The sequence below is a fragment of the Castor canadensis genome, unplaced genomic scaffold (assembly GCF_047511655.1).
Source record: "Castor canadensis unplaced genomic scaffold, mCasCan1.hap1v2 HAP1_SCAFFOLD_153, whole genome shotgun sequence".
NCBI lineage: Eukaryota > Metazoa > Chordata > Mammalia > Rodentia > Castoridae > Castor > Castor canadensis.
This window is the reverse complement of record NW_027395373.1, coordinates 62,367-83,961: the sequence shown is the minus strand read 5'-3', so window position 1 is coordinate 83,961 and position 21,595 is coordinate 62,367. Positions and strand designations below refer to the sequence as shown.

Here is a 21,595-nt window from a genome sequence, read left to right as displayed (position 1 = left end):
ATGTGTGCGTGTGTGTGTGTGTGTGTGTGTTGTGTGTATGTGTGTAGGCAGAGGATGGAGGGTCTTGTGGGATGGTCGACGTGTCCCGTGGACCCGAATCCCCACTGCCCCTCCTCGCCGGCTCCCGTACCACCTGCGGGCCAAAGAAAGAGAGGCTCTTTTCCTCTGGGGAAAGAGCCGAGGAGGTGATTCAGAGAAACCACCTCTGCGTGTCCGAATGGCCTGTGGCGGAGGGTTGAAGGCGCCGGCGCTTGCGACACTGGGGTTTATGCGCGAGCCTTTCGGGTGGGCGCCAGGAGCGGAGGGGCGGAGGCGTGCGACCACGGGGGCGAGAGATTGGAGAGTGGGCAAAGAGGGCGCGAGCCGGGAAGAGGGCATCGGTGGGCGTCTCCGGGGCTAAAAGGTGGGCTTGTCAGGAGTGGGATTCGAACCCACGCCTCCAGGGGAGACTGCGACCTGAACGCAGCGCCTTAGACCGCTCGGCCATCCTGACGGCGGGCCTGGGCGCGTGGCCGCTCCCCTGGCTGGGACCCGGCGCGGACGCCCGGTACCGTTCCTCGGCGTGGGTGCGCAAGCGGCGGAGGGCAAGCCAAGTCAGTCTCTGCCGCTCGCTGCGGCGTGCAGGCCGCCACGCCCTCCTCCCCTCCTCCCCGAGCGGCGCTTGCTAGTCCGCGCGTCTTCCCCTCCTCCCGGCGCGGTGGCTCGATGCCCGCGTCGGAGGCGGCGGGGCAGGGCGCACCGGGTTGGCTGGGTGGCAGCCGGGTGCAGCTCGAGGTCAGGCTCCGGACCGGGTCGGCTCGCCTCGCCTTTGTCCAGAGTGCTTTGTTGTGTGAGCGTGTGTCCCGCACGTGCCAGATGCTTGCGGTGGGCAGGCGGACGAGGGAGGGCAGGGCCGGGCGTACCAGGGCTCGGGACAGCGGACTGGCGCCCAGAGGGCGGGGCGGGCGTCGCTGTCCTCGTTAGTATAGTGGTGAGTATCCCCGCCTGTCACGCGGGAGACCGGGGTTCGATTCCCCGACGGGGAGGCAGCCGCCCTTTTTGGCCACCGGCGCGAGGTCTGCGACCCAGCCTCTCGCCCTCAAGGGGCGTGCCCTTCTTCCTCCCTCCGCCCACCGCCACCTGGTACCTGGCCTGCCACGTGGTCGCCCCAGACGAGCGGCCCTGCCCGCCCTGCTGGGCCCGGCCAAGCCAGGCCAGGCCAGGCCCGCGCCACCCGAAGTCCTTGTGGGAATGGGCTCCGTGAGGCCGGCAGGGGCAGGAAAGCGTGGGAGGCGACCGAGTGAGTGAGGACCGTCCTTCTGGCTGTCGGGCCGTGGCGGCGGCGTCGCTGGGCCCCGCGCCTGGCCCCACGCCGCAACGTGGAGCCGAGGGCTCAGTCGGGAGCAGCACGGCTGCAGCAGAAGGCCGGCGCAGCGGAGCTGCTGGGCTCTGGGCTGGCCTGGCGCTTTTTGGCGCCGTGGCAGCCAAGAGCTGCGGGCGTCAGGCAGGCCCGCGTCAGGTGGTGGCGGCGCTCGCTCGTGGCAGTCCCCGCCGGCCTGTGGGCGCTGGCCGGGCCGTGCGGCGTTGGTGGTATAGTGGTGAGCATAGCTGCCTTCCAAGCAGTTGACCCGGGTTCGATTCCCGGCCAACGCAGCGGGCTGACCTTTTGCCGAGGCCCGGGGCCGCAGAGGGCGGCCGGGCTGGCACGCAGCTGTGCTTGCAGGCGCGGGAGGGTGTGTGGCAGAAGGAGGCGCGGCGATGTTTTGAGGGTGCCCCGAGCAGGAGGGGAGCTGCTAAGGCTGAGGGCGGTCGGGTTGCCAGGGGCGCCGGGTGGGCTGGCGGGATTTGGTTAGCAAGTGAAGCCCAGCCGGCGGTGCAGGTGCCAGGCGCCAGGCGCCAAGCTGCCAGCTGCCAGCTGCCAGCTCGAGAGGAGGCGCTGGCTCCAGGGCGGGAGCGCGGGGCACGCAGGCCGACGCTCCCTGGTGGTCTAGTGGTTAGGATTCGGCGCTCTCACCGCCGCGGCCCGGGTTCGATTCCCGGTCAGGGAAGCCTTTCTTCTTCTTCTCCGCCGTCCACCACCGACGTCGGCTTCGTCTTCGCACCACACCTCCCCTTTTGGCCAACAGGCCCGCCCGGTCCACCTACGCCCCAATGAGACGGGACTTCCCGCCCAGCCCTTGTCCGTCAGCGCTTCCTTTTCTCCTGGCTGGCCCGCTCGCCCGCCCTCCACCCATCTTCACCCTTCAGCGTGTCCCCTCTTCCTTGCCCTAGGCTCACCCAAGGGCCCTCGCAGCCCCACGCACACAGGCCAGGTCAGCCTCTCTACTCCTCTGGCTGCCAGCGGACCCACCACCCTCCACCACCACCCCCATCGCCGTCACCACCACCCCCATCGCCACCACCACTACCACCACTACCATCACCAGCGGCCAACAGCACCCACCCACCAATGCAGGACGATCGCTGGTTCCTCACTCCTCTCGCTACAGCTTCCCGCCTCTCCCTTCCCCTCCCCTCCGCTGTCCCCCCAGTCCCCTCCCCTCCCTTCCCCTCCCCTGCCGTCCCCTCTCCTTTCACACAGAAGGCACAAGCACCCACGCACGCACAAGGTGCTGAGAACTGAGGGAAAACCAGAGCGGTTCCTTGCTCTTCATGCCTCAAGAAACACCGTGCCCTTCATCCGCTTCACCTGCTCTTCCTGAGACTTCAGTCACCTTCCCCCTGGCCTCAGCCCATAGATAGAGAGCCTCAAAATCCAATGCACGGAGAGGTGAGTTGGAGACTCGGGCCCTCCCGGTTCCTCGTGCTCGGCTGCCTCCTACAGAAACTCTTGCTGTTTTGTGAAAGGAAACTCCACGTGGATTTCGTGATTGGAATACCACACGGCTGGCAACGCCAGACTGGCTCCTTCGCTCCCTCACCCCTCGCCCCATCGCCCCATCGCCCATTCTCTCACTGGCTGCTTCCTCCCTCATGAACTCCTCTAACCCGCCCGCTCACTTTCCCAATCAGCCACCCACTCCTTCACTGCTTCACTGCTTCTCTCACCCTCCCACCTAGCCACCCACTCATTCGCTCAACCACCCTGCCAACCCAGCCACCCATCCACTCAGTAGTGGGGGCCTCTAAGGGGCCAGGACTGTCCCACGACACTGCTCGGTCAAGGGCTCCACCTGTGTGTGACAGCGGCTTTGAAGGGGGTGCCGGTGGGGGTGTGTGGGGGGGAAGGCCGTCGGCGCTAGCGGAGCCTGAGCCAGGGAGGCGGAGGTGTGTGGAGACGTGTGGGGAGCTAGACCACCGGGTGGGCGTTTGGCGGTAGCAGAAGCCGGGCGATGAAGAAATTGGTGGTGACACAGCCAAGGGCCAAGCTGACCCGAGCGGGAGTGGGCCACGAGGGTGGGGGGACATTGGCTGGCAATACCTAGGCTCGGAATCCTATCCCCAGATGGCCAGGGACAAATGGAGAATGTCCATCTACACAGCGCCTAGATTGGATGTGTTGGAGTAGTTCCCCACTGCCGCCTCACCACAGGGCCACCCGGCTCTTCATCCCTCTGTCCGGCTTGCTCTGTGACTGCTCCCCAAAGTCAACCGCACAGCTCAGTCGGCTGGCTGCCCAAAGTTTGTTGACAGCGAAGATGACCGCTGACGTCCAGTCAAGGACCCATAGTGTGCTGTGGGCGGGACTAGGGCGAGGTCAAGGCGCCGCGGCCGCGCCCGGAGAGGATTCCCTATGGCGATACACACCCCGACCGGCGGCCAGGGCAGTTTTCTTGCCCGTGGGTCTTGGGTGGATGAACGGGAACCGTCGTCCCGGGCGGGACACCGCGCAGGCCGGGACAAAGGTCGTGACAGCAGAAAGAGGACAGAAGGACACATGGCGCCCGGGCTTGGATGGTGGCTAGAAGAGGTGTGTGTGTGTGTGTGTGTGTGTGTGTGTGTGTGTGTGTGTGTGTGTGTTGTGTGTGTGTGTGCGGGAGAGTGCGCCCAGGTGCGAGCATGATGGGCGGGCAGGGCTGAGAGCCCCGCTGGCAGTCGGGCAGAGATTCTGAGGACCACCCCATGGATGGGAGCGTGGGAGCGACTCGCCCGAGGATGGCGCTGTCCTCCGCTTCCACTGTGGACGAGGGGCTGGCTCGAGATCCCAGGAGCCCTGGGAGGCCAGGTCAGGGGAGCTCCAGCGGTCAGACGTTGTCAACTGAGGACCTGGGAGACAGGGGCATGGCGAGGGATGCCTGGCGGCTGGGTGGGGAGCCCAGGGCCTGGGTAGGGGCAGCGGGCCTGCCGGGAGGGCGAGTCTGGAGGCGGAAAGGAACATCCGATTGGCGACCGGTGGAAGGAAGATCCAACCCCTTGTGGTCAGAGAGGTACCCGGTGACCCCCCGGGCCAGATGGTCTGGAGGCGACCAGAATAACGAGTGGCTCTGGGGTGAGTCAGGAAGTACTCCAGGGTGCCAGACAGTGCACAGGGAGAGTTGTAGAGACAGGGAGACAGAGTGAAAGAGAGATGAGAGACAGAGAGAGTAGAGGGAGAAAGATAGACCCAGAGAAAGAAGACATTACCAGACAGACAGACAGACAGACAGGGACACACAGACAAAGACAGCTAGAACGAGAGCCAGAAAGAGAGACGGACAAAGGGAGAGAGAGGGTGAAAGAAAGAGGAGAGAGACAGATGAGACAGATGAGACAGAGATAGACACAGAGAAAGAGAAGACATACACAGACAGACAAAGGGAGAGAAAGAGAGGAGAGAGCGAGAGAATATCCAGGTGATGTGAGAAGGAGGTAGGAAGGGCAAGTGGACCAGAATCGTGAATAATTCCCTGGGAGGCCACACATGGGCTTGTCAGGTATGTGTTTGGGGGCCTAGATTAAAAGAGACCCAAGGGACAGATGCAGGTCAGAATCCTTGAGCAAAGTTGTGGGTTGTAGGGCGTGAGGGGCGGTTAAGGTGGTTCGGAGGGATGAGAAGACTTGTCGTGGGTAAGCACAGCCTAGAGAACATAGAGTGTGCATATGCGATGATGTTAGTGGAGGTACTTTGAGGTCCCTGGTGTGCTTGGATGACTGCGTGACCGTGTAGGAGACACACGGCGTGTGACTGTTAGGAGAGAAGACTTCCTGTCTAGAGGTTTGGGAGCCATGGGCTTAACTTTCAGGGTGAAGAAAGGCCAAGGGACAGGGCGAGTGAGTGCAAGGATGCATTGCGGTTGGGGACGCCTGGACGCAGAATAGATTGCTGGTGACAGAAGGGCGAGGGAGAGCGAGCGAGAGAGATGCAAGGGATGAGGAGGCAGGTGTGAGAGGCGCCAGGGGTGAGGGAACTGTCTTGCAAGGGGCCGGCGGGTGGGACCCAGTTGGGTGAGTCGCGTGTGAGGCGAGCGCAGACGCAAGCGAGCAAGCGAGCGGGGCAGGTGCGTAGGTGCTGGTGCAGGTGCAGGCCAGGGGGGTGCAGCTGGAGCGGAAGGAGGCTGCGCTCTGCTTAGGCGCTGGGTCTGGAGGACCAAAAGGGGACCAGGCGCTGCATGGGCCGGGAATCGAACCCGGGCCTCCCGCGTGGCAGGCGAGAATTCTACCACTGAACCACCCATGCACCGGCGGCGGCCGCCATCCGACGCAGTCACAGCCGGCGCTCACCAGTTGTCCCGCGGGACACTGGTCCCCGGTCGGAGGCGAGCTGAGCCACACACTGTTCGCCTGGCGCGTGCACCAGGGGCCCGATGGCGCAGGGAGCAAAGGAGCAACCAGAAGGAGAGGCTGCTGGATCGTGGTGGTCGTGGCGGCGGTGGCGGTGGCAGCGGGTGTGTGCGGGAAGGCAGAAGTGTCGCGCGCTGGGGAGGGGCCGGGGGTGGGAGCGGGGAGAAGCGGACTCGCCCCGGTCTGCCCTTTCTCCGCCGCCCAGGCCCGTCACGCTGCCGCAAACGTGGCCCGTGCCTGAATCCCAATCAGGACAGGTGACCTGCGGCAGGCGCTGCTGAGCGCGCCTGTTGTGCTCAGCGCCTCGACGCGCAGAGATGGGGACCCAAGGCGCTGGTGCGCTTGGCGCTGGGGGCCTGGGGGTGAGGTGTGGCGCCGAGGTGGTCTCGGCAGGGGCTTGGAGTTTATGGGCCGGCCCGGGGTGGTAGAGGGCGAAGGTGGGGGGGGGTGGCTATCATTGCGGGTTTGGCCTGGCCTGCCGGGTGCTCTGCGCCTGGGGAATGGGGGCGTCGATGTGTGCGTGTGTGTGTGTGTGTGTGTGTTGTGTGTATGTGTGTAGGCAGAGGATGGAGGGTCTTGTGGGATGGTCGACGTGTCCCGTGGACCCGAATCCCCACTGCCCCTCCTCGCCGGCTCCCGTACCACCTGCGGGCCAAAGAAAGAGAGGCTCTTTTCCTCTGGGGAAAGAGCCGAGGAGGTGATTCAGAGAAACCACCTCTGCGTGTCCGAATGGCCTGTGGCGGAGGGTTGAAGGCGCCGGCGCTTGCGACACTGGGGTTTATGCGCGAGCCTTTCGGGTGGGCGCCAGGAGCGGAGGGGCGGAGGCGTGCGACCACGGGGGCGAGAGATTGGAGAGTGGGCAAAGAGGGCGCGAGCCGGGAAGAGGGCATCGGTGGGCGTCTCTGGGGCTAAAAGGTGGGCTTGTCAGGAGTGGGATTCGAACCCACGCCTCCAGGGGAGACTGCGACCTGAACGCAGCGCCTTAGACCGCTCGGCCATCCTGACGGCGGGCCTGGGCGCGTGGCCGCTCCCCTGGCTGGGACCCGGCGCGGACGCCCGGTACCGTTCCTCGGCGTGGGTGCGCAAGCGGCGGAGGGCAAGCCAAGTCAGTCTCTGCCGCTCGCTGCGGCGTGCAGGCCGCCACGCCCTCCTCCCCTCCTCCCCGAGCGGCGCTTGCTAGTCCGCGCGTCTTCCCCTCCTCCCGGCGCGGTGGCTCGATGCCCGCGTCGGAGGCGGCGGGGCAGGGCGCACCGGGTTGGCTGGGTGGCAGCCGGGTGCAGCTCGAGGTCAGGTTCCGGACCGGGTCGGCTCGCCTCGCCTTTGTCCAGAGTGCTTTGTTGTGTGAGCGTGTGTCCCGCACGTGCCAGATGCTTGCGGTGGGCAGGCGGACGAGGGAGGGCAGGGCCGGGCGTACCAGGGCTCGGGACAGCGGACTGGCGCCCAGAGGGCGGGGCGGGCGTCGCTGTCCTCGTTAGTATAGTGGTGAGTATCCCCGCCTGTCACGCGGGAGACCGGGGTTCGATTCCCCGACGGGGAGGCAGCCGCCCTTTTTGGCCACCGGCGCGAGGTCTGCGACCCAGCCTCTCGCCCTCAAGGGGCGTGCCCTTCTTCCTCCCTCCGCCCACCGCCACCTGGTACCTGGCCTGCCACGTGGTCGCCCCAGACGAGCGGCCCTGCCCGCCCTGCTGGGCCCGGCCAGGCCAGGCCAGGCCAGGCCCGCGCCACCCGAAGTCCTTGTGGGAATGGGCTCCGTGAGGCCGGCAGGGGCAGGAAAGCGTGGGAGGCGACCGAGTGAGTGAGGACCGTCCTTCTGGCTGTCGGGCCGTGGCGGCGGCGTCGCTGGGCCCCGCGCCTGGCCCCACGCCGCAACGTGGAGCCGAGGGCTCAGTCGGGAGCAGCACGGCTGCAGCAGAAGGCCGGCGCAGCGGAGCTGCTGGGCTCTGGGCTGGCCTGGCGCTTTTTGGCGCCGTGGCAGCCAAGAGCTGCGGGCGTCGGGCAGGCCCGCGTCAGGTGGTGGCGGCGCTCGCTCGTGGCAGTCCCCGCCGGCCTGTGGGCGCTGGCCGGGCCGTGCGGCGTTGGTGGTATAGTGGTGAGCATAGCTGCCTTCCAAGCAGTTGACCCGGGTTCGATTCCCGGCCAACGCAGCGGGCTGACCTTTTGCCGAGGCCCGGGGCCGCAGAGGGCGGCCGGGCTGGCACGCAGCTGTGCTTGCAGGCGCGGGAGGGTGTGTGGCAGAAGGAGGCGCGGCGATGTTTTGAGGGTGCCCCGAGCAGGAGGGGAGCTGCTAAGGCTGAGGGCGGTCGGGTTGCCAGGGGCGCCGGGTGGGCTGGCGGGATTTGGTTAGCAAGTGAAGCCCAGCCGGCGGTGCAGGTGCCAGGCGCCAGGCGCCAAGCTGCCAGCTGCCAGCTGCCAGCTCGAGAGGAGGCGCTGGCTCCAGGGCGGGAGCGCGGGGCACGCAGGCCGACGCTCCCTGGTGGTCTAGTGGTTAGGATTCGGCGCTCTCACCGCCGCGGCCCGGGTTCGATTCCCGGTCAGGGAAGCCTTTCTTCTTCTTCTCCGCCGTCCACCACCGACGTCGGCTTCGTCTTCGCACCACACCTCCCCTTTTGGCCAACAGGCCCGCCCGGTCCACCTACGCCCCAATGAGACGGGACTTCCCGCCCAGCCCTTGTCCGTCAGCGCTTCCTTTTCTCCTGGCTGGCCCGCTCGCCCGCCCTCCACCCATCTTCACCCTTCAGCGTGTCCCCTCTTCCTTGCCCTAGGCTCACCCAAGGGCCCTCGCAGCCCCACGCACACAGGCCAGGTCAGCCTCTCTACTCCTCTGGCTGCCAGCGGACCCACCACCCTCCACCACCACCCCCATCGCCGTCACCACCACCCCCATCGCCACCACCACTACCACCACTACCATCACCAGCGGCCAACAGCACCCACCCACCAATGCAGGACGATCGCTGGTTCCTCACTCCTCTCGCTACAGCTTCCCGCCTCTCCCTTCCCCTCCCCTCCGCTGTCCCCCCAGTCCCCTCCCCTCCCTTCCCCTCCCCTGCCGTCCCCTCTCCTTTCACACAGAAGGCACAAGCACCCACGCACGCACAAGGTGCTGAGAACTGAGGGAAAACCAGAGCGGTTCCTTGCTCTTCATGCCTCAAGAAACACCGTGCCCTTCATCCGCTTCACCTGCTCTTCCTGAGACTTCAGTCACCTTCCCCCTGGCCTCAGCCCATAGATAGAGAGCCTCAAAATCCAATGCACGGAGAGGTGAGTTGGAGACTCGGGCCCTCCCGGTTCCTCGTGCTCGGCTGCCTCCTACAGAAACTCTTGCTGTTTTGTGAAAGGAAACTCCACGTGGATTTCGTGATTGGAATACCACACGGCTGGCAACGCCAGACTGGCTCCTTCGCTCCCTCACCCCTCGCCCCATCGCCCCATCGCCCATTCTCTCACTGGCTGCTTCCTCCCTCATGAACTCCTCTAACCCGCCCGCTCACTTTCCCAATCAGCCACCCACTCCTTCACTGCTTCACTGCTTCTCTCACCCTCCCACCTAGCCACCCACTCATTCGCTCAACCACCCTGCCAACCCAGCCACCCATCCACTCAGTAGTGGGGGCCTCTAAGGGGCCAGGACTGTCCCACGACACTGCTCGGTCAAGGGCTCCACCTGTGTGTGACAGCGGCTTTGAAGGGGGTGCCGGTGGGGGTGTGTGGGGGGGAAGGCCGTCGGCGCTAGCGGAGCCTGAGCCAGGGAGGCGGAGGTGTGTGGAGACGTGTGGGGAGCTAGACCACCGGGTGGGCGTTTGGCGGTAGCAGAAGCCGGGCGATGAAGAAATTGGTGGTGACACAGCCAAGGGCCAAGCTGACCCGAGCGGGAGTGGGCCACGAGGGTGGGGGGACATTGGCTGGCAATACCTAGGCTCGGAATCCTATCCCCAGATGGCCAGGGACAAATGGAGAATGTCCATCTACACAGCGCCTAGATTGGATGTGTTGGAGTAGTTCCCCACTGCCGCCTCACCACAGGGCCACCCGGCTCTTCATCCCTCTGTCCGGCTTGCTCTGTGACTGCTCCCCAAAGTCAACCGCACAGCTCAGTCGGCTGGCTGCCCAAAGTTTGTTGACAGCGAAGATGACCGCTGACGTCCAGTCAAGGACCCATAGTGTGCTGTGGGCGGGACTAGGGCGAGGTCAAGGCGCCGCGGCCGCGCCCGGAGAGGATTCCCTATGGCGATACACACCCCGACCGGCGGCCAGGGCAGTTTTCTTGCCCGTGGGTCTTGGGTGGATGAACGGGAACCGTCGTCCCGGGCGGGACACCGCGCAGGCCGGGACAAAGGTCGTGACAGCAGAAAGAGGACAGAAGGACACATGGCGCCCGGGCTTGGATGGTGGCTAGAAGAGGTGTGTGTGTGTGTGTGTGTGTGTGTGTGTGTGTGTGTGTGTGTGTGTGTTTGTGTGTGTGTGTGCGGGAGAGTGCGCCCAGGTGCGAGCATGATGGGCGGGCAGGGCTGAGAGCCCCGCTGGCAGTCGGGCAGAGATTCTGAGGACCACCCCATGGATGGGAGCGTGGGAGCGACTCGCCCGAGGATGGCGCTGTCCTCCGCTTCCACTGTGGACGAGGGGCTGGCTCGAGATCCCAGGAGCCCTGGGAGGCCAGGTCAGGGGAGCTCCAGCGGTCAGACGTTGTCAACTGAGGACCTGGGAGACAGGGGCATGGCGAGGGATGCCTGGCGGCTGGGTGGGGAGCCCAGGGCCTGGGTAGGGGCAGCGGGCCTGCCGGGAGGGCGAGTCTGGAGGCGGAAAGGAACATCCGATTGGCGACCGGTGGAAGGAAGATCCAACCCCTTGTGGTCAGAGAGGTACCCGGTGACCCCCCGGGCCAGATGGTCTGGAGGCGACCAGAATAACGAGTGGCTCTGGGGTGAGTCAGGAAGTACTCCAGGGTGCCAGACAGTGCACAGGGAGAGTTGTAGAGACAGGGAGACAGAGTGAAAGAGAGATGAGAGACAGAGAGAGTAGAGGGAGAAAGATAGACCCAGAGAAAGAAGACATTACCAGACAGACAGACAGACAGACAGGGACACACAGACAAAGACAGCTAGAACGAGAGCCAGAAAGAGAGACGGACAAAGGGAGAGAGAGGGTGAAAGAAAGAGGAGAGAGACAGATGAGACAGATGAGACAGAGATAGACACAGAGAAAGAGAAGACATACACAGACAGACAAAGGGAGAGAAAGAGAGGAGAGAGCGAGAGAATATCCAGGTGATGTGAGAAGGAGGTAGGAAGGGCAAGTGGACCAGAATCGTGAATAATTCCCTGGGAGGCCACACATGGGCTTGTCAGGTATGTGTTTGGGGGCCTAGATTAAAAGAGACCCAAGGGACAGATGCAGGTCAGAATCCTTGAGCAAAGTTGTGGGTTGTAGGGCGTGAGGGGCGGTTAAGGTGGTTCGGAGGGATGAGAAGACTTGTCGTGGGTAAGCACAGCCTAGAGAACATAGAGTGTGCATATGCGATGATGTTAGTGGAGGTACTTTGAGGTCCCTGGTGTGCTTGGATGACTGCGTGACCGTGTAGGAGACACACGGCGTGTGACTGTTAGGAGAGAAGACTTCCTGTCTAGAGGTTTGGGAGCCATGGGCTTAACTTTCAGGGTGAAGAAAGGCCAAGGGACAGGGCGAGTGAGTGCAAGGATGCATTGCGGTTGGGGACGCCTGGACGCAGAATAGATTGCTGGTGACAGAAGGGCGAGGGAGAGCGAGCGAGAGAGATGCAAGGGATGAGGAGGCAGGTGTGAGAGGCGCCAGGGGTGAGGGAACTGTCTTGCAAGGGGCCGGCGGGTGGGACCCAGTTGGGTGAGTCGCGTGTGAGGCGAGCGCAGACGCAAGCGAGCAAGCGAGCGGGGCAGGTGCGTAGGTGCTGGTGCAGGTGCAGGCCAGGGGGGTGCAGCTGGAGCGGAAGGAGGCTGCGCTCTGCTTAGGCGCTGGGTCTGGAGGACCAAAAGGGGACCAGGCGCTGCATGGGCCGGGAATCGAACCCGGGCCTCCCGCGTGGCAGGCGAGAATTCTACCACTGAACCACCCATGCACCGGCGGCGGCCGCCATCCGACGCAGTCACAGCCGGCGCTCACCAGTTGTCCCGCGGGACACTGGTCCCCGGTCGGAGGCGAGCTGAGCCACACACTGTTCGCCTGGCGCGTGCACCAGGGGCCCGATGGCGCAGGGAGCAAAGGAGCAACCAGAAGGAGAGGCTGCTGGATCGTGGTGGTCGTGGCGGCGGTGGCGGTGGCAGCGGGTGTGTGCGGGAAGGCAGAAGTGTCGCGCGCTGGGGAGGGGCCGGGGGTGGGAGCGGGGAGAAGCGGACTCGCCCCGGTCTGCCCTTTCTCCGCCGCCCAGGCCCGTCACGCTGCCGCAAACGTGGCCCGTGCCTGAATCCCAATCAGGACAGGTGACCTGCGGCAGGCGCTGCTGAGCGCGCCTGTTGTGCTCAGCGCCTCGACGCGCAGAGATGGGGACCCAAGGCGCTGGTGCGCTTGGCGCTGGGGGCCTGGGGGTGAGGTGTGGCGCCGAGGTGGTCTCGGCAGGGGCTTGGAGTTTATGGGCCGGCCCGGGGTGGTAGAGGGCGAAGGTGGGGGGGGGTGGCTATCATTGCGGGTTTGGCCTGGCCTGCCGGGTGCTCTGCGCCTGGGGAATGGGGGCGTCGATGTGTGCGTGTGTGTGTGTGTGTGTGTGTTGTGTGTATGTGTGTAGGCAGAGGATGGAGGGTCTTGTGGGATGGTCGACGTGTCCCGTGGACCCGAATCCCCACTGCCCCTCCTCGCCGGCTCCCGTACCACCTGCGGGCCAAAGAAAGAGAGGCTCTTTTCCTCTGGGGAAAGAGCCGAGGAGGTGATTCAGAGAAACCACCTCTGCGTGTCCGAATGGCCTGTGGCGGAGGGTTGAAGGCGCCGGCGCTTGCGACACTGGGGTTTATGCGCGAGCCTTTCGGGTGGGCGCCAGGAGCGGAGGGGCGGAGGCGTGCGACCACGGGGGCGAGAGATTGGAGAGTGGGCAAAGAGGGCGCGAGCCGGGAAGAGGGCATCGGTGGGCGTCTCTGGGGCTAAAAGGTGGGCTTGTCAGGAGTGGGATTCGAACCCACGCCTCCAGGGGAGACTGCGACCTGAACGCAGCGCCTTAGACCGCTCGGCCATCCTGACGGCGGGCCTGGGCGCGTGGCCGCTCCCCTGGCTGGGACCCGGCGCGGACGCCCGGTACCGTTCCTCGGCGTGGGTGCGCAAGCGGCGGAGGGCAAGCCAAGTCAGTCTCTGCCGCTCGCTGCGGCGTGCAGGCCGCCACGCCCTCCTCCCCTCCTCCCCGAGCGGCGCTTGCTAGTCCGCGCGTCTTCCCCTCCTCCCGGCGCGGTGGCTCGATGCCCGCGTCGGAGGCGGCGGGGCAGGGCGCACCGGGTTGGCTGGGTGGCAGCCGGGTGCAGCTCGAGGTCAGGTTCCGGACCGGGTCGGCTCGCCTCGCCTTTGTCCAGAGTGCTTTGTTGTGTGAGCGTGTGTCCCGCACGTGCCAGATGCTTGCGGTGGGCAGGCGGACGAGGGAGGGCAGGGCCGGGCGTACCAGGGCTCGGGACAGCGGACTGGCGCCCAGAGGGCGGGGCGGGCGTCGCTGTCCTCGTTAGTATAGTGGTGAGTATCCCCGCCTGTCACGCGGGAGACCGGGGTTCGATTCCCCGACGGGGAGGCAGCCGCCCTTTTTGGCCACCGGCGCGAGGTCTGCGACCCAGCCTCTCGCCCTCAAGGGGCGTGCCCTTCTTCCTCCCTCCGCCCACCGCCACCTGGTACCTGGCCTGCCACGTGGTCGCCCCAGACGAGCGGCCCTGCCCGCCCTGCTGGGCCCGGCCAGGCCAGGCCAGGCCAGGCCCGCGCCACCCGAAGTCCTTGTGGGAATGGGCTCCGTGAGGCCGGCAGGGGCAGGAAAGCGTGGGAGGCGACCGAGTGAGTGAGGACCGTCCTTCTGGCTGTCGGGCCGTGGCGGCGGCGTCGCTGGGCCCCGCGCCTGGCCCCACGCCGCAACGTGGAGCCGAGGGCTCAGTCGGGAGCAGCACGGCTGCAGCAGAAGGCCGGCGCAGCGGAGCTGCTGGGCTCTGGGCTGGCCTGGCGCTTTTTGGCGCCGTGGCAGCCAAGAGCTGCGGGCGTCGGGCAGGCCCGCGTCAGGTGGTGGCGGCGCTCGCTCGTGGCAGTCCCCGCCGGCCTGTGGGCGCTGGCCGGGCCGTGCGGCGTTGGTGGTATAGTGGTGAGCATAGCTGCCTTCCAAGCAGTTGACCCGGGTTCGATTCCCGGCCAACGCAGCGGGCTGACCTTTTGCCGAGGCCCGGGGCCGCAGAGGGCGGCCGGGCTGGCACGCAGCTGTGCTTGCAGGCGCGGGAGGGTGTGTGGCAGAAGGAGGCGCGGCGATGTTTTGAGGGTGCCCCGAGCAGGAGGGGAGCTGCTAAGGCTGAGGGCGGTCGGGTTGCCAGGGGCGCCGGGTGGGCTGGCGGGATTTGGTTAGCAAGTGAAGCCCAGCCGGCGGTGCAGGTGCCAGGCGCCAGGCGCCAAGCTGCCAGCTGCCAGCTGCCAGCTCGAGAGGAGGCGCTGGCTCCAGGGCGGGAGCGCGGGGCACGCAGGCCGACGCTCCCTGGTGGTCTAGTGGTTAGGATTCGGCGCTCTCACCGCCGCGGCCCGGGTTCGATTCCCGGTCAGGGAAGCCTTTCTTCTTCTTCTCCGCCGTCCACCACCGACGTCGGCTTCGTCTTCGCACCACACCTCCCCTTTTGGCCAACAGGCCCGCCCGGTCCACCTACGCCCCAATGAGACGGGACTTCCCGCCCAGCCCTTGTCCGTCAGCGCTTCCTTTTCTCCTGGCTGGCCCGCTCGCCCGCCCTCCACCCATCTTCACCCTTCAGCGTGTCCCTCTTCCTTGCCTAGGCTCACCCCAAGGGCCCTCGCAGCCCCACGCACACAGGCCAGGTCAGCCTCCTCTACTCCTCTGGCTGCCAGCGGACCCACCACCCTCCACCACCACCCCCATCGCCGTCACCACCACCCCCATCGCCACCACCACTACCACCACTACCATCACCAGCGGCCAACAGCACCCACCCACCAATGCAGGACGATCGCTGGTTCCTCACTCCTCTCGCTACAGCTTCCCGCCTCTCCCTTCCCCTCCCCTCCGCTGTCCCCCCAGTCCCCTCCCCTCCCTTCCCCTCCCCTGCCGTCCCCTCTCCTTTCACACAGAAGGCACAAGCACCCACGCACGCACAAGGTGCTGAGAACTGAGGGGAAAACCAGAGCGGTTCCTTGCTCTTCATGCCTCAAGAAACACCGTGCCCTTCATCCGCTTCACCTGCTCTTCCTGAGACTTCAGTCACCTTCCCCCTGGCCTCAGCCCATAGATAGAGAGCCTCAAAATCCAATGCACGGAGAGGTGAGTTGGAGACCGGGCCCTCCCGGTTCCTCGTGCTCGGCTGCCTCCTACAGAAACTCTTGCTGTTTTGTGAAAGGAAACTCCACGTGGATTTCGTGATTGGAATACCACACGGCTGGCAACGCCAGACTGGCTCCTTCGCTCCCTCACCCCTCGCCCCATCGCCCCATCGCCCATTCTCTCACTGGCTGCTTCCTCCCTCATGAACTCCTCTAACCCGCCCGCTCACTTTCCCAATCAGCCACCCACTCCTTCACTGCTTCACTGCTTCTCTCACCCTCCCACCTAGCCACCCACTCATTCGCTCAACCACCCTGCCAACCCAGCCACCCATCCACTCAGTAGTGGGGGCCTCTAAGGGGCCAGGACTGTCCCACGACACTGCTCGGTCAAGGGCTCCACCTGTGTGTGACAGCGGCTTTGAAGGGGGTGCCGGTGGGGGTGTGTGGGGGGGAAGGCCGTCGGCGCTAGCGGAGCCTGAGCCAGGGAGGCGGAGGTGTGTGGAGACGTGTGGGGAGCTAGACCACCGGGTGGGCGTTTGGCGGTAGCAGAAGCCGGGCGATGAAGAAATTGGTGGTGACACAGCCAAGGGCCAAGCTGACCCGAGCGGGAGTGGGCCACGAGGGTGGGGGGACATTGGCTGGCAATACCTAGGCTCGGAATCCTATCCCCAGATGGCCAGGGACAAATGGAGAATGTCCATCTACACAGCGCCTAGATTGGATGTGTTGGAGTAGTTCCCCACTGCCGCCTCACCACAGGGCCACCCGGCTCTTCATCCCTCTGTCCGGCTTGCTCTGTGACTGCTCCCCAAAGTCAACCGCACAGCTCAGTCGGCTGGCTGCCCAAAGTTTGTTGACAGCGAAGATGACCGCTGACGTCCAGTCAAGGACCCATAGTGTGCTGTGGGCGGGACTAGGGCGAGGTCAAGGCGCCGCGGCCGCGCCCGGAGAGGATTCCCTATGGCGATACACACCCCGACCGGCGGCCAGGGCAGTTTTCTTGCCCGTGGGTCTTGGGTGGATGAACGGGAACCGTCGTCCCGGGCGGGACACCGCGCAGGCCGGGACAAAGGTCGTGACAGCAGAAAGAGGACAGAAGGACACATGGCGCCCGGGCTTGGATGGTGGCTAGAAGAGGTGTGTGTGTGTGTGTGTGTGTGTGTGTGTGTGTGTGTGTGTGTTTGTGTGTGTGTGTGCGGGAGAGTGCGCCCAGGTGCGAGCATGATGGGCGGGCAGGGCTGAGAGCCCCGCTGGCAGTCGGGCAGAGATTCTGAGGACCACCCCATGGATGGGAGCGTGGGAGCGACTCGCCCGAGGATGGCGCTGTCCTCCGCTTCCACTGTGGACGAGGGGCTGGCTCGAGATCCCAGGAGCCCTGGGAGGCCAGGTCAGGGGAGCTCCAGCGGTCAGACGTTGTCAACTGAGGACCTGGGAGACAGGGGCATGGCGAGGGATGCCTGGCGGCTGGGTGGGGAGCCCAGGGCCTGGGTAGGGGCAGCGGGCCTGCCGGGAGGGCGAGTCTGGAGGCGGAAAGGAACATCCGATTGGCGACCGGTGGAAGGAAGAGCCAACCCCTTGTGGTCAGAGAGGTACCCGGTGACCCCCCGGGCCAGATGGTCTGGAGGCGACCAGAATAACGAGTGGCTCTGGGGTGAGTCGGGAAGTACTCCAGGGTGCCAGACAGTGCACAGGGAGAGTTGTAGAGACAGGGAGACAGAGTGAAAGAGAGATGAGAGACAGAGAGAGTAGAGGGAGAAAGATAGACCCAGAGAAAGAAGACATTACCAGACAGACAGACAGACAGACAGGGACACACAGACAAAGACAGCTAGAACGAGAGCCAGAAAGAGAGACAGACAAAGGGAGAGAGAGGGTGAAAGAAAGAGGAGAGAGACAGATGAGACAGATGAGACAGAGATAGACACAGAGAAAGAGAAGACATACACAGACAGACAAAGGGAGAGAAAGAGAGGAGAGAGCGAGAGAATATCCAGGTGATGTGAGAAGGAGGTAGGAAGGGCAAGTGGACCAGAATCGTGAATAATTCCCTGGGAGGCCACACATGGGCTTGTCAGGTATGTGTTTGGGGGCCTAGATTAAAAGAGACCCAAGGGACAGATGCAGGTCAGAATCCTTGAGCAAAGTTGTGGGTTGTAGGGCGTGAGGGGCGGTTAAGGTGGTTCGGAGGGATGAGAAGACTTGTCGTGGGTAAGCACAGCCTAGAGAACATAGAGTGTGCATATGCGATGATGTTAGTGGAGGTACTTTGAGGTCCCTGGTGTGCTTGGATGACTGCGTGACCGTGTAGGAGACACACGGCGTGTGACTGTTAGGAGAGAAGACTTCCTGTCTAGAGGTTTGGGAGCCATGGGCTTAACTTTCAGGGTGAAGAAAGGCCAAGGGACAGGGCGAGTGAGTGCAAGGATGCATTGCGGTTGGGGACGCCTGGACGCAGAATAGATTGCTGGTGACAGAAGGGCGAGGGAGAGCGAGCGAGAGAGATGCAAGGGATGAGGAGGCAGGTGTGAGAGGCGCCAGGGGTGAGGGAACTGTCTTGCAAGGGGCCGGCGGGTGGGACCCAGTTGGGTGAGTCGCGTGTGAGGCGAGCCCAGACGCAAGCGAGCAAGCGAGCGGGGCAGGTGCGTAGGTGCTGGTGCAGGTGCAGGCCAGGGGGGTGCAGCTGGAGCGGAAGGAGGCTGCGCTCTGCTTAGGCGCTGGGTCTGGAGGACCAAAAGGGGACCAGGCGCTGCATGGGCCGGGAATCGAACCCGGGCCTCCCGCGTGGCAGGCGAGAATTCTACCACTGAACCACCCATGCACCGGCGGCGGTCGCCATCCGACGCAGCCACAGCCGGCGCTCACCAGTTGTCCCGCGGGACACTGGTCCCCGGTCGGAGGCGAGCTGAGCCACACACTGTTCGCCTGGAGCGTGCACCAGGGGCCCGATGGCGCAGGGAGCAAAGGAGCAACCAGAAGGAGAGGCTGCTGGATCGTGGTGGTCGTGGCGGCGGTGGCGGTGCCAGCGGGTGTGTGCGGGAAGGCAGAAGTGTCGCGCGCTGGGGAGGGGCCGGGGGTGGGAGCGGGGAGAAGCGGACTCGCCCCGGTCTGCCCTTTCTCCGCCGCCCAGGCCCGTCACGCTGCCGCAAACGTGGCCCGTGCCTGAATCCCAATCAGGACAGGTGACCTGCGGCAGGCGCTGCTGAGCGCGCCTGTTGTGCTCAGCGCCTCGACGCGCAGAGATGGGGACCCAAGGCGCTGGTGCGCTTGGCGCTGGGGGCCTGGGGGTGAGGTGTGGCGCCGAGGTGGTCTCGGCAGGGGCTTGGAGTTTATGGGCCGGCCCGGGGTGGTAGAGGGCGAAGGTGGGGGGGGGGTGGCTATTATTGCGGGTTTGGCCTGGCCTGCCGGGTGCTCTGCGCCTGGGGAATGGGGGCGTCGATGTGTGCGTGTGTGTGTGTGTGTGTGTGTGTGTGTGTGTGTGTAGGCAGAGGATGGAGGGTCTTGTGGGATGGTCGACGTGTCCCGTGGACCCGAATCCCCACTGCCCCTCCTCGCCGGCTCCCGTACCACCTGCGGGCCAAAGAAAGAGAGGCTCTTTTCCTCTGGGGAAAGAGCCGAGGAGGTGATTCAGAGAAACCACCTCTGCGTGTCCGAATGGCCTGTGGCGGAGGGTTGAAGGCGCCGGCGCTTGCGACACTGGCGTTTATGCGCGAGCCTTTCGGGTGGGCGCCAGGAGCGGAGGGGCGGAGGCGTGCGACCACGGGGGCGAGAGATTGGAGAGTGGGCAAAGAGGGCGCGAGCCGGGAAGAGGGCATCGGTGGGCGTCTCTGGGGCTAAAAGGTGGGCTTGTCAGGAGTGGGATTCGAACCCACGCCTCCAGGGGAGACTGCGACCTGAACGCAGCGCCTTAGACCGCTCGGCCATCCTGACGGCGGGCCTGGGCGCGTGGCCGCTCCCCTGGCTGGGACCCGGCGCGGACGCCCGGTACCGTTCCTCGGCGTGGGTGCGCAAGCGGCGGAGGGCAAGCCAAGTCAGTCTCTGCCGCTCGCTGCGGCGTGCAGGCCGCCACGCCCTCCTCCCCTCCTCCCCGAGCGGCGCTTGCTAGTCCGCGCGTCTTCCCCTCCTCCCGGCGCGGTGGCTCGATGCCCGCGTCGGAGGCGGCGGGGCAGGGCGCACCGGGTTGGCTGGGTGGCAGCCGGGTGCAGCTCGAGGTCAGGCTCCGGACCGGGTCGGCTCGCCTCGCCTTTGTCCAGAGTGCTTTGTTGTGTGAGCGTGTGTCCCGCACGTGCCAGATGCTTGCGGTGGGCAGGCGGACGAGGGAGGGCAGGGCCGGGCGTACCAGGGCTCGGGACAGCGGACTGGCTCCCAGAGGGCGGGGCGGGCGTCGCTGTCCTCGTTAGTATAGTGGTGAGTATCCCCGCCTGTCACGCGGGAGACCGGGGTTCGATTCCCCGACGGGGAGGCAGCCGCCCTTTTTGGCCACCGGCGCGAGGTCTGCGACCCAGCCTCTCGCCCTCAAGGGGCGTGCCCTTCTTCCTCCCTCCGCCCACCGCCACCTGGTACCTGGCCTGCCACGTGGTCGCCCCAGACGAGCGGCCCTGCCCGCCCTGCTGGGCCCGGCCAGGCCAGGCCAGGCCAGGCCCGCGCCACCCGAAGTCCTTGTGGGAGTGGGCTCCGTGAGGCCGGCAGGGGCAGGAAAGCGTGGGAGGCGACCGAGTGAGTGAGGACCGTCCTTCTGGCTGTCGGGCCGTGGCGGCGGCGTCGCTGGGCCCCGCGCCCGGCCCCACGCCGCAACGTGGAGCCGAGGGCTCAGTCGGGAGCAGCACGGCTGCAGCAGAAGGCCGGCGCAGCGGAGCTGCTGGGCTCTGGGCTGGGCTGGGCTGGGCTGGCGCTTTTTGGCGCCGTGGCAGCCAAGAGCTGCGGGCGTCGGGCAGGCCCGCGTCAGGCGGTGGCGGCGCTCGCTCGTGGCAGTCCCGGCCGGCCTGTGGGCGCTGGCCGGGCCGTGCGGCGTTGGTGGTATAGTGGTGAGCATAGCTGCCTTCCAAGCAGTTGACCCGGGTTCGATTCCCGGCCAACGCAGCGGGCTGACCTTTTGCCGAGACCCGGGGCCGCAGAGGGCGGCCGGGCTGGCACGCAGCTGTGCTTGCAGGCGCGGGAGGGTGTGTGGCAGAAGGAGGCGCGGCGATGTTTTGAGGGTGCCCCGAGCAGGAGGGGAGCTGCTAAGGCTGAGGGCGGTCGGGTTGCCAGGGGCGCCGGGTGGGCTGGCGGGATTTGGTTAGCAAGTGAAGCCCAGCCGGCGGTGCAGGTGCCAGGCGCCAGGCGCCAAGCTGCCAGCTGCCAGCTGCCAGCTCGAGAGGAGGCGCTGGCTCCAGGGCGGGAGCGCGGGGCACGCAGGCCGACGCTCCCTGGTGGTCTAGTGGTTAGGATTCGGCGCTCTCACCGCCGCGGCCCGGGTTCGATTCCCGGTCAGGGAAGCCTTTCTTCTTCTTCTCCGCCGTCCACCACCGACGTCGGCTTCGTCTTCGCACCACACCTCCCCTTTTGGCCAACAGGCCCGCCCGGTCCACCTACGCCCCAATGAGACGGGACTTCCCGCCCAGCCCTTGTCTGTCAGCGCTTCCTTTTCTCCTGGCTGGCCCGCTCGTCCGCCCTCCACCCATCTTCACCCTTCAGCGTGTCCCCTCTTCCTTGCCCTAGGCTCACCCAAGGGCCCTCGCAGCCCCACGCACACAGGCCAGGTCAGCCTCTCTACTCCTCTGGCTGCCAGCGGACCCACCACCCTCCACCACCACCCCCATCGCCGTCACCACCACCCCCATCGCCACCACCACTACCACCACTACCATCACCAGCGGCCAACAGCACCCACCCACCAATGCAGGACGATCGCTGGTTCCTCACTCCTCTCGCTACAGCTTCCCGCCTCTCCCTTCTCTCAACTCCGCTGTCCCCCCAGTCCCCTCCCCTCCCTTCCCCTCCCCTGCCGTCCCCTCTCCTTTCACACAGAAGGCACAAGCACCCACGCACGCACAAGGTGCTGAGAACTGAGGGAAAACCAGAGCGGTTCCTTGCTCTTCATGCCTCAAGAAACACCGTGCCCTTCATCCGCTTCACCTGCTCTTCCTGAGACTTCAGTCACCTTCCCCCTGGCCTCAGCCCATAGATAGAGAGCCTCAAAATCCAATGCACGGAGAGGTGAGTTGGAGACTCGGGCCCTCCCGGTTCCTCGTGCTCGGCTGCCTCCTACAGAAACTCTTGCTGTTTTGTGAAAGGAAACTCCACGTGGATTTCGTGATTGGAATACCACACGGCTGGCAACGCCAGACTGGCTCCTTCGCTCCCTCACCCCTCGCCCCATCGCCCCATCGCCCGTTCTCTCACTGGCTGCTTCCTCCCTCATGAACTCCTCTAACCCGCCCGCTCACTTTCCCAATCAGCCACCCACTCCTTCACTGCTTCACTG

At 65.5% G+C, this 21,595-nt stretch overlaps 19 non-coding genes across 19 annotated transcripts; 12 read left to right on the top strand and 7 right to left on the bottom strand.

Annotated features, from left to right (window-relative positions):
- Window positions 1–410: 410 nt before the first annotated feature.
- Trnal-cag (transfer RNA leucine (anticodon CAG)) lies at window positions 411–493 on the bottom strand. The gene has a single exon. It is a non-coding gene; the product is annotated as a tRNA-Leu (tRNA).
- Window positions 494–953: 460 nt separating this feature from the next.
- Window positions 954–1,025, top strand: Trnad-guc (transfer RNA aspartic acid (anticodon GUC)). The gene has a single exon. It is a non-coding gene; the product is annotated as a tRNA-Asp (tRNA).
- A 535-nt stretch (window positions 1,026–1,560) lies between these two features.
- On the top strand, window positions 1,561–1,632 carry Trnag-ucc (transfer RNA glycine (anticodon UCC)). Its single transcript has one exon. It is a non-coding gene; the product is annotated as a tRNA-Gly (tRNA).
- Window positions 1,633–1,955: 323 nt separating this feature from the next.
- On the top strand, window positions 1,956–2,027 carry Trnae-cuc (transfer RNA glutamic acid (anticodon CUC)). Its single transcript has one exon. It is a non-coding gene; the product is annotated as a tRNA-Glu (tRNA).
- A 3,477-nt stretch (window positions 2,028–5,504) lies between these two features.
- Window positions 5,505–5,575, bottom strand: Trnag-gcc (transfer RNA glycine (anticodon GCC)). Its single transcript has one exon. It is a non-coding gene; the product is annotated as a tRNA-Gly (tRNA).
- Window positions 5,576–6,601: 1,026 nt separating this feature from the next.
- Window positions 6,602–6,684, bottom strand: Trnal-cag (transfer RNA leucine (anticodon CAG)). Its single transcript has one exon. It is a non-coding gene; the product is annotated as a tRNA-Leu (tRNA).
- A 460-nt stretch (window positions 6,685–7,144) lies between these two features.
- Trnad-guc (transfer RNA aspartic acid (anticodon GUC)) lies at window positions 7,145–7,216 on the top strand. Its single transcript has one exon. It is a non-coding gene; the product is annotated as a tRNA-Asp (tRNA).
- A 535-nt stretch (window positions 7,217–7,751) lies between these two features.
- On the top strand, window positions 7,752–7,823 carry Trnag-ucc (transfer RNA glycine (anticodon UCC)). The gene has a single exon. It is a non-coding gene; the product is annotated as a tRNA-Gly (tRNA).
- A 323-nt stretch (window positions 7,824–8,146) lies between these two features.
- On the top strand, window positions 8,147–8,218 carry Trnae-cuc (transfer RNA glutamic acid (anticodon CUC)). The gene has a single exon. It is a non-coding gene; the product is annotated as a tRNA-Glu (tRNA).
- A 3,478-nt stretch (window positions 8,219–11,696) lies between these two features.
- On the bottom strand, window positions 11,697–11,767 carry Trnag-gcc (transfer RNA glycine (anticodon GCC)). The gene has a single exon. It is a non-coding gene; the product is annotated as a tRNA-Gly (tRNA).
- Window positions 11,768–12,793: 1,026 nt separating this feature from the next.
- On the bottom strand, window positions 12,794–12,876 carry Trnal-cag (transfer RNA leucine (anticodon CAG)). The gene has a single exon. It is a non-coding gene; the product is annotated as a tRNA-Leu (tRNA).
- A 460-nt stretch (window positions 12,877–13,336) lies between these two features.
- Trnad-guc (transfer RNA aspartic acid (anticodon GUC)) lies at window positions 13,337–13,408 on the top strand. The gene has a single exon. It is a non-coding gene; the product is annotated as a tRNA-Asp (tRNA).
- Window positions 13,409–13,943: 535 nt separating this feature from the next.
- Window positions 13,944–14,015, top strand: Trnag-ucc (transfer RNA glycine (anticodon UCC)). Its single transcript has one exon. It is a non-coding gene; the product is annotated as a tRNA-Gly (tRNA).
- A 323-nt stretch (window positions 14,016–14,338) lies between these two features.
- On the top strand, window positions 14,339–14,410 carry Trnae-cuc (transfer RNA glutamic acid (anticodon CUC)). The gene has a single exon. It is a non-coding gene; the product is annotated as a tRNA-Glu (tRNA).
- A 3,472-nt stretch (window positions 14,411–17,882) lies between these two features.
- Window positions 17,883–17,953, bottom strand: Trnag-gcc (transfer RNA glycine (anticodon GCC)). Its single transcript has one exon. It is a non-coding gene; the product is annotated as a tRNA-Gly (tRNA).
- A 1,026-nt stretch (window positions 17,954–18,979) lies between these two features.
- Window positions 18,980–19,062, bottom strand: Trnal-cag (transfer RNA leucine (anticodon CAG)). Its single transcript has one exon. It is a non-coding gene; the product is annotated as a tRNA-Leu (tRNA).
- A 460-nt stretch (window positions 19,063–19,522) lies between these two features.
- Trnad-guc (transfer RNA aspartic acid (anticodon GUC)) lies at window positions 19,523–19,594 on the top strand. Its single transcript has one exon. It is a non-coding gene; the product is annotated as a tRNA-Asp (tRNA).
- Window positions 19,595–20,139: 545 nt separating this feature from the next.
- On the top strand, window positions 20,140–20,211 carry Trnag-ucc (transfer RNA glycine (anticodon UCC)). The gene has a single exon. It is a non-coding gene; the product is annotated as a tRNA-Gly (tRNA).
- Window positions 20,212–20,534: 323 nt separating this feature from the next.
- Window positions 20,535–20,606, top strand: Trnae-cuc (transfer RNA glutamic acid (anticodon CUC)). Its single transcript has one exon. It is a non-coding gene; the product is annotated as a tRNA-Glu (tRNA).
- Window positions 20,607–21,595: the final 989 nt, after the last annotated feature.